Genomic DNA, 8,007 nt, shown 5'->3' with positions numbered 1-8,007 from the left:
TTGATGTCGCTGGTTCTGCCCGAGGGCGCGGGGTGCTGCGGGCAAGGGCCTTTGCATGCCGACATCCTGCTCGGGGAGGGCCTGGGAGGTGAGGTGATTGCTGAAAGGTCGGGATTATGATAAAAGGAGGGAGGGCTAATGCGTTGTGCGCTATCAAGGCGCTCGATAGGTCTTCAAAGTCAGAGATGGAGCCTGTCATTTTCTGGCAGTGCGGTCCTCGGGTAGGATATTGGTCTTCGTGTCTGTCAAGTAGCATCAAGAGTGACTGTGGTTTACATACTCGATGCAATTTCCCCAAGCCTTTTATCGCAAGAGTTACCAGAGGGGAAACCCGTTATTACTGGGTTACTTCATTCCACATCTTATCCATCCCCAGATCACCAGCCCCAAATATGAGAACTCGGATAAAAGCCTAGAGAATAAACTGGCCAGAGCTTCAAAGTCAACTTTCACATCTGCATTTTAGAATAGGGAATGTGAAAATCCTCCTAATTCCCTCTTCAAAATCTCAGGACTAGAATTACTAAATTGCAGAAACATTAATCTTGTCCCTAGATCACAGGGAGTTGTATCTCACTCATCAGCTCTTCACTATCCCAAAGCTTCACCTTTCCCAGACCCCTGGACACGTTTGCACGAAGCACATGCCCAGCCCGGGCCGCCGCTCCAGCCCCGTTGGCCGATGCTTCTGCCGGCAGTCCGCAGTGCTGCCGCGGCTTCTCTACTCCCGCCCCTGCGGGGTAGTCCCCTGTCCCCAAACCCTGGGCTTCTCTTGCCCATGAGATGGGCCAAAAGAGCTGAAGCGATCGCAGACACGCGAGGAGGGACGTGATGCTCCCCGTCCCGGCTGGGCCCCCCCCGTGGCCCCCGCTGGCCGGGACCGGACCTGAGGCCGTACCCAGCACCCGCTCCCAGGCCCGGGGCAAACCCATTTGACTCTGCCACGTGGTTCCTGTCGTCCCAGCGTGACTCTCCACCATCTCGTTGGACTTTCCCGTTGCACCCTTCCCCTCACGTCACGATCCGTAGCCTTTTCTCTCACCTTCCCAGGGACCAGCACCCTAGTTTCTCGCAGCTGCCTGCCGCTGAAGCAGCTTGCCTGGAGGCCAGCCAGGACAGGGTGTTTGGGGAGGGCTCCAAAGGCTGCCTCGGAGCCTGTTCCAGCGCCTGCCGTGCCCAGGTAGGATGCCTGAGCAGGGCGCGGGATATAGCCCAGCGCATCTCCTCCCCCTGCCATACCGGGGCTGGCAGCACGGGCCGTGCTCCAGCTGAAAGGGACCCACAAGTCAGCTACACGCAAGGCAGCCCACCCCCCTCCCGGGGCGCCTGGACGGATCCTCTAGGCTTTCATCGGCCGCCCGATAAAGTTGCTGAAATGTCACCTTACGCACTGTCCCTGCCAGCTGTCCTGGGCGGGGGAGGGAACAGGGAGAAAGAGCTTTTCCCCAGCTCAGGTCATTAATAAAGCACGAAGGTGATGCCGTATGATTAAGGCATTAATACAGAGCAAGGGAAATAGCGGAAAGCAAAACAACCCCGCCTCGGAAAGAAGGAGCAGGAAAGGTGTTCAGGACGCCTCTTGCTCTCTGGAGAAAAATGAACTGATCAGCTGTGATTTGAGCCACCTAAAGAGTACGGTGAGAGCTAAGTTGCCCCTTTTAGGCAACTTCAAACTTGTACAGCCGATTGGGTAGGAAGTGGCCCAGTAAGAGCAGACCAGGAGAGACCTAACTCTGGCATTAGACAGGCACCACCCAGCTGGTGACAGCTGGTGCCACCACCCAGCAAGAAGCTGAAGTTGGCTCCCTTTTCAGAGCCGAGCCCCTGCGCGGAGCTGGATCCGCATCCACGGGCCGGGGAAGCGGATGGTCCCCTCTGTCCGTGGTCGGTCCCCGACGGGGCGCACGCGGCTCCCCGCCCTCTGGAGAAGGGACAAGCCCCTCCTCGGAGGCACAAGAAGCTGCTGGCCTCTCCGACTTCCTCATCTTAGCCATGATAGATTGGGAACTGATGCCCGGGTTCCTTTATACTGTGTGACTGCTATGGACATTTGACTTCCTGTGCTCGAGCTCCTTGGAGTTCTCATTTGCTAACTCACACCCTGCTCCCTTCACACCAGGGCTGTTTTATGGTTTTATAACCCTCCTTAAACTTCCAGTTCTCAAAGATCTCATTGTGGCAAGCTTCACACTTTCTCCCTTTCCAAAGCCCGGTGCCCTCTGTTTCCAGCAGTTTGGTCGCTTGCAAAGGTCCCTCGGGTGCCTGGTGAGCCCGCAGCCCCTGGCACAGCTCTTTCGAGCAACAGCCCAGGAGGTGAACGAGTCAGAAACATTTTCCAGGGGCTCCTGACCAAAATGTCATAAATATCCGGGGAAGGGAGAGGGGAACCCTCCTCTCCCCGAAGTACTTCTAGGTTTTCTCTTGACGATGAACTTCCCTGTCCCCTAGGAGATGTAAAGAAAGGTTTGAACGGGTACCCACGGTGAAATCCACTCAGCTCCCTTTGTAGAGAACAATTTGGGAGCGCCAGCTATCCTCTTAGCAGCTTTCGCTACAACACGCTCCTCAAAAAGGCCGGCATAACGCCGCGGAGCTGACCTTCTGCCCATCCCCGCTATTCCGACCCAGGCTCGTTTTATAGGACAGATTCAGCGAACCTTTATTTAGAGAATAAAAGTTTAAAGCTGAAGGTTATTTATGGTTCCACAGAGATAGGTCCTGAGTGGCTATTTAGAAGCACGTGATTCCAATAAACTTTGTTTTATGGCTTGAGAGTTGACAAGCCAAAATATAATTCCCACCATAAATTAGTTTAAGAGCATACAAGTGCAGATGCTTTCGTTCCTGGAAGCAGTAATCGGGAAAGTGTTAGCAGGGAACCGTCTGCGGGAATGCGGCCGTGCAGGCACCTCTGCTCCCGGCCCCCCCCGGCCTCGGGGGGAGCGCGCAGTAAGTCCGCTACCAACCTCCCCGCTGCCCCCGCTGCACCCGGGCTCCCCTGTGCCCCTGGAAACTCCATGGGAGCGGGGAACCCGCGCTGCTCCTCCCGGCAATGGACCGCCTTTGCTGGGGAGAAGGGACAGGTAGAGCTCAGGTGGTCAGGGCAGAGCCGGGATGAGCGGGGTGCTCCCTCTCTGGGATTTTTGAATTTAATTGGACAACTTATTTGAAGCTCACTCTTTCTTTCTTTCTTTTTTTTTTTTTTTTTTTTAATGATAAAAAATAAAGGAAAGGACAGCTAAAGGAATGTTTAGTCCCGAAATACTGATATGATTCCACTGTCGTCGCAAGCTCTTAATGCTATCAAGAGTGGAAAGATCTCAAAAAAAATTTTTTTTAACAAAAAAAGTCTTGGGAAGCTCTATCTAGTGAACTATGGATACCGAGGCAATTGCTCTGTGTGTAATACAATAACTCTCCAAGATATACTTCAGGAAGGCAAAAGAAGGGGTGAAAAACAGCTTACAGAAAAGAAATCCCCAATATTAGTATTTTATGCAAAAATATACGTTGCGTTTCAGCAGCATTAGACTTAGAGTGTGTTTTTGCTTTCCTTAATGTGGTCTTTATATTTATTTATTAAAAGATTTGAAGGAAAGTTCAAGTCAAATCCGTCCTTCTATAAAGCAAACAAAGACGCAAGTCTCGTGGTTACTGTTTGGTTAATTAGGTGATCTTAAAGGAGACCTATCCTAGAGCAATCCGAGACTTATTAGTATAAAATTGTAGCTCTTTCTGTGCTCAGCACGGATACGATGCTGCACGGCATATTGTGACATTTTATAGGTGATGGTTTAGGAAAAGTGAGCTGAATATTTCATTTGGAAGTGACTGAATTGCCACAGGAAAAAAAAAAAAAAAAAAAAAAGGCCTTTGTTATTCTTTTTTTTTTCCATCAGTGAAAGAGGGAGGTTTGACTTTTCATCCCTTTAGAAGTTATCCGGTATAAAATCTAGACTGTGAATATTAAACGTGCAAGATCACATCCCGGGTACAGGGAAAACGTGTTCATAAAAAACTGCCTGAATGCAACGTGGTCCTCGTTCTGAAGGGGCTTCCACCTCACCACTCCGCTGCTCGCAGGATTTACCACCAGCTCCTCTCTGCCTTCATCTATCAAACGTGGTCTGTAACTGTTCTCCAGAAATATCACCCGTATGTGGAATACAACAGTAACAAACGTTTTTATTGCAACAGGTTCGGCAGCATGGAAAGACATCCACGGTAAGTAATCTTTTATTTCTTGTAGGGTTTGTGTTGCTTGAAAATCCTGTTTCTTTCCTTTAGACTGCAAGAATTAAAAACTATGTATCCCTGCTGAATATCACTACCCTCCAAAAAAAAGGGAAAAATATTGTGTCAGCATGTGTAGCCTCTTGCGAAGTCGGTTTGTGGTACCATGTCATAATCCCAGCTAGCGTTACAGGCAGAGATGCAGTCTCCCGAGGGTTTATTATAGGGCTGTACAGGTGTCCTCCTGCTCCAAGCCCTGCGAAGCACTGAGCAGCGTTTCCATTGTAACCCGGCGGGACTGCGCAGTACCTCCCCGCGCAGAGCCCGGCCGGGTCGCGTCCTGTCCCAGCGCCTCAGGACCTTGGCTACTCCCCCTCTTTTCTCCAAGCGGGATTCAGAGCAGAGCTGTGCCTGCTATCTCACGTTAACCTCGCTGGGCATCGCGGGGCGGAGGGTGGGAGAGGCGGCGGGCTCCGGGGTCAGTCCGCGCTGCAGCAGGGTCGTGCAGGGCGGTAGCGCTGATCTGCTGCTGCTGGGTCTCTCCGGGCAAGGGAGATCCAAAAGTGGATTTAAATGCTATGAAGTCACAGAAGGGAATGGCTATCTGAGCTCAGGAGGGCAACCCTTTACTGTAGGGGCTTTCGCATCCCCGATGGTCCCGCATGAGCTGCGCTGGTGGGAAGGAGGGGAGGGCAGCAGATCCGTGCGTAGCAGGAAATGCTGTTGAACCTTTCTGGCTGCAGTAAGGAGCTAAGTGCATTCGTCCTGGTGCTTCAGACTGAGATCAGTTTGTCTCTCAAAGCGGAAAAGAAAGCCTGTGGTATTTGGAGATTCATTAGGTGTACATTGCCCTCCCCGCTCCTGCCAGCCCCCTCTCTGACCGGGTGCGTGGAGAGGAGCGGAGCTGTGTTTGTTTGCGTTTCTCCCCGTTTCCTCTCACTGCTTGCTGATAAACAATCCCTTTCATTGTTTGTACCAGGCTTCTCCTTCTCTTTTTTCCTCACTTTGCGTTATTGGTTTTCGAGCCCTTTAAATACGAACTAAATCACCTTCAGCGTTGCAGTTTTAATCGTGTTCCATAGGTAACTTTCCTCCCCTCGTTGCTCAGCCCTGTGCTGTGTAGATGCCCTTGGCATTTTACTTCAGGGCCGACCCTAAATGTATGGATTACTTGTTTTCTGACAGCGTACATTTAGCATACTGATTATGAATCAGAATACAAAAAGCCTGATAGATCAAAAGCATTTTGTATGGGCAGTTGGACAGGAGGTGAATATATAACGCTTTTGTTCATCAATAACTCTTTGGCTTTGACCTGTCTGAGCAAGTCGTGCAATAAGGTGAAACGCAGGTCACAGCGTCTAACAAATATGAAAATGTCTAGTATTAAGCAGAGGGGGGAACTGCTGCTTCCCCAGCCCCATCGCTTCTCCCCGGGCAGCTTTTGGCGGTCTCTGCGCTCCTGGGGGCTGCCCCAAACGCGAGAACTCTGGGGTGGGAGGGGAGGCCGGGGGGGCTGGTGTTACCCTGCCAGTTCAGCCCGGTGGTTACTATCCCCCCCGAAGGAAGGTATCCCCCCTCCCCTTAGAGAAAGGAGGAGAAAGCGGAGCAAGCCGCCTAGAATAGTTGGATGGAGATTTAAATAATCCAGGCGGGGGAAGAAGAGATTAGGGACATAAAGTCGTTTCAAGTTGCACTTGCTATGAAGAAGACACCACTGCAGTGGTAAGAAAGCAGATGTTTCAATATAGCACCCCCCAGAATAGGCAGCTGGGAGTTGGAGCCAGGCAAACAAACTGGTATACATCGCTCAGATAAAAGCAACACCCCCAAATCTGCCCTCCGCAGTGGCTGGATGTATTACACCCGCACCATTATTTGTCCTTATGGTGCCTGTTTTAAATAGTGGAAGGAGAAGAGGTTGACCGCAGGACAGCAGTGAGGAGCTGGGTCAGACACAATTCATGAACTTTTGTACTCCTGTGTGCTGCTGTCGACAAAGTAAAAATAATGAAACTTTGTGATATGTTTGTAAATGATTTCGGCTGACCTCTCGCCCTGCCCTTCACCATAAACGCTACGACGGGGAGAACCTGGGTGGGTGAGAGGTTGAGGCTCACAGGCAGCTCGGGGGGATAGTAGCTAGAGCAGCATAATGGGACGAAGGTAAATTTGGAAACTCTCTTCTTCCCGAGAGCAACTAACTCCAGCCTTTAATCTGCTCTTTTTCACCAATCGCTGTTTCTGTTGTAAACTCCTTTACTTCTGTTTCGATTTTTTAAAAATTATTTTTTATTTGAAAGGCGGGGGGGGAGTGAGAGGTTTATAATTAGGGAAAACCTCTTCAGATTCCTGCTAGCCTGAATAGATACTCTTTTCTAAATGATTTTAACTATTATTATTCTAAATAGCGCAATTTGACTTGTAAAGTCCGTTTTTCGTAGCGAGAACGTAAACGGCAGAGCACTCAAAATGAGCAGCGGGTCTTTCTGAGAACTTGGTAGGTGAAATTCGTGGCTATAAATTGTTGGATAGTTGTATAGCTCTATTGCAGCAATAATAACGAGAGTGAATCTTTTCTGAAATCCCACCTTCCTGCAAATCCATATTTCAGAACTGAGTCCCAGCAGAATAGTTTGCATTCCTCAGAAGACAGTAAGGACTAAGAGAATTGTAGAAACCTGATATATTGTAGATGAAAACAGAATGTTATTACGTTGTCTATATATACCCTGTAGAACCGAATTTGTGTGATATTCATATAGTCACAGATTCGATTCTAGGGGAATATATGGTCGATGCAAAAACTTCACCTTTCTGCAAACGGTTAGAAGTTTAAAATACTGGCGGAATGAAAAGGCATGTGCGTGCTGAACACTCAGAAATTATAAAAGTTTTGCTGCCTCGCTCCTATTTGTTAGGTTTTAGGAAGCCTCTTAAAATTTCAGTTGCAGTTCAGTCGTAACTCTCATTGACAGACTGTAAATTTACACAGTTAATCTCACCAGAAGTTACAAATTTTCCGATCCCCCCCCCCATAATCTACCAATCAGTGAATTAATTTTTTAAAAAATACTCGAAAATTAACTGGATATGCCAGACTTCAGCAAAATTTTCCTGTCAAGAGTCTAGATCACATAAAAATATTTACGACAGCAGCAAAAGCAGCTTTCGCCTCACTGGAACATATTTACTTGTGCTTCAGGAAGGATATTGATGAATGAAGACAGAATTTATCCCATTAAACCTGTGATATTTTAAACCTAATTAAATGCCGTCTCCCGTTGAATTGATTGAACTTTAGCCGTTAAAAGTGAACGGTTTCTTGCCATCTGTATGATTTTATGTACACACGTGTGTAGATTTCTGTATATACGTGTGTGTTTGCATCTATGCATGCATACTTACGCACACATATATACTGAGGCTGCCAAAGCGAATGAGAAGTTACTGATTGCCTAATTTTATTCAGCAGAACTAAATTCTGGTAACTTTTGGATGACCTCTGTGAGACAAAGACAAGAGAGAGCTATTGTACATCATATTACCCTCTTCTTCGATGGCTTTTCTTGTCCTCGCCTCCTTACCGGTTTCCTGCCTCTTAATCCCACTTCAGCTCCTGGCCCCCCATATTTCTTTCCATATTTTATTTAAAGCGAGGTGACCAGCCCCGGTGCCGATCGGGGCTGGTAAACGGGACGGCGGGGCAGCATCATCCGGCGGTCGCCAGCTCAGACAAAGGCTGGCCCTTACCCGCGGGCCGGGCGGGGGGGC

This window comes from Antrostomus carolinensis, unplaced genomic scaffold (genome assembly GCF_000700745.2).
Source record: "Antrostomus carolinensis isolate BGI_N321 unplaced genomic scaffold, ASM70074v2 scaffold45075, whole genome shotgun sequence".
Taxonomy (NCBI): Eukaryota; Metazoa; Chordata; class Aves; order Caprimulgiformes; family Caprimulgidae; genus Antrostomus; species Antrostomus carolinensis.
This window is presented reverse-complemented; position numbering follows the sequence as displayed.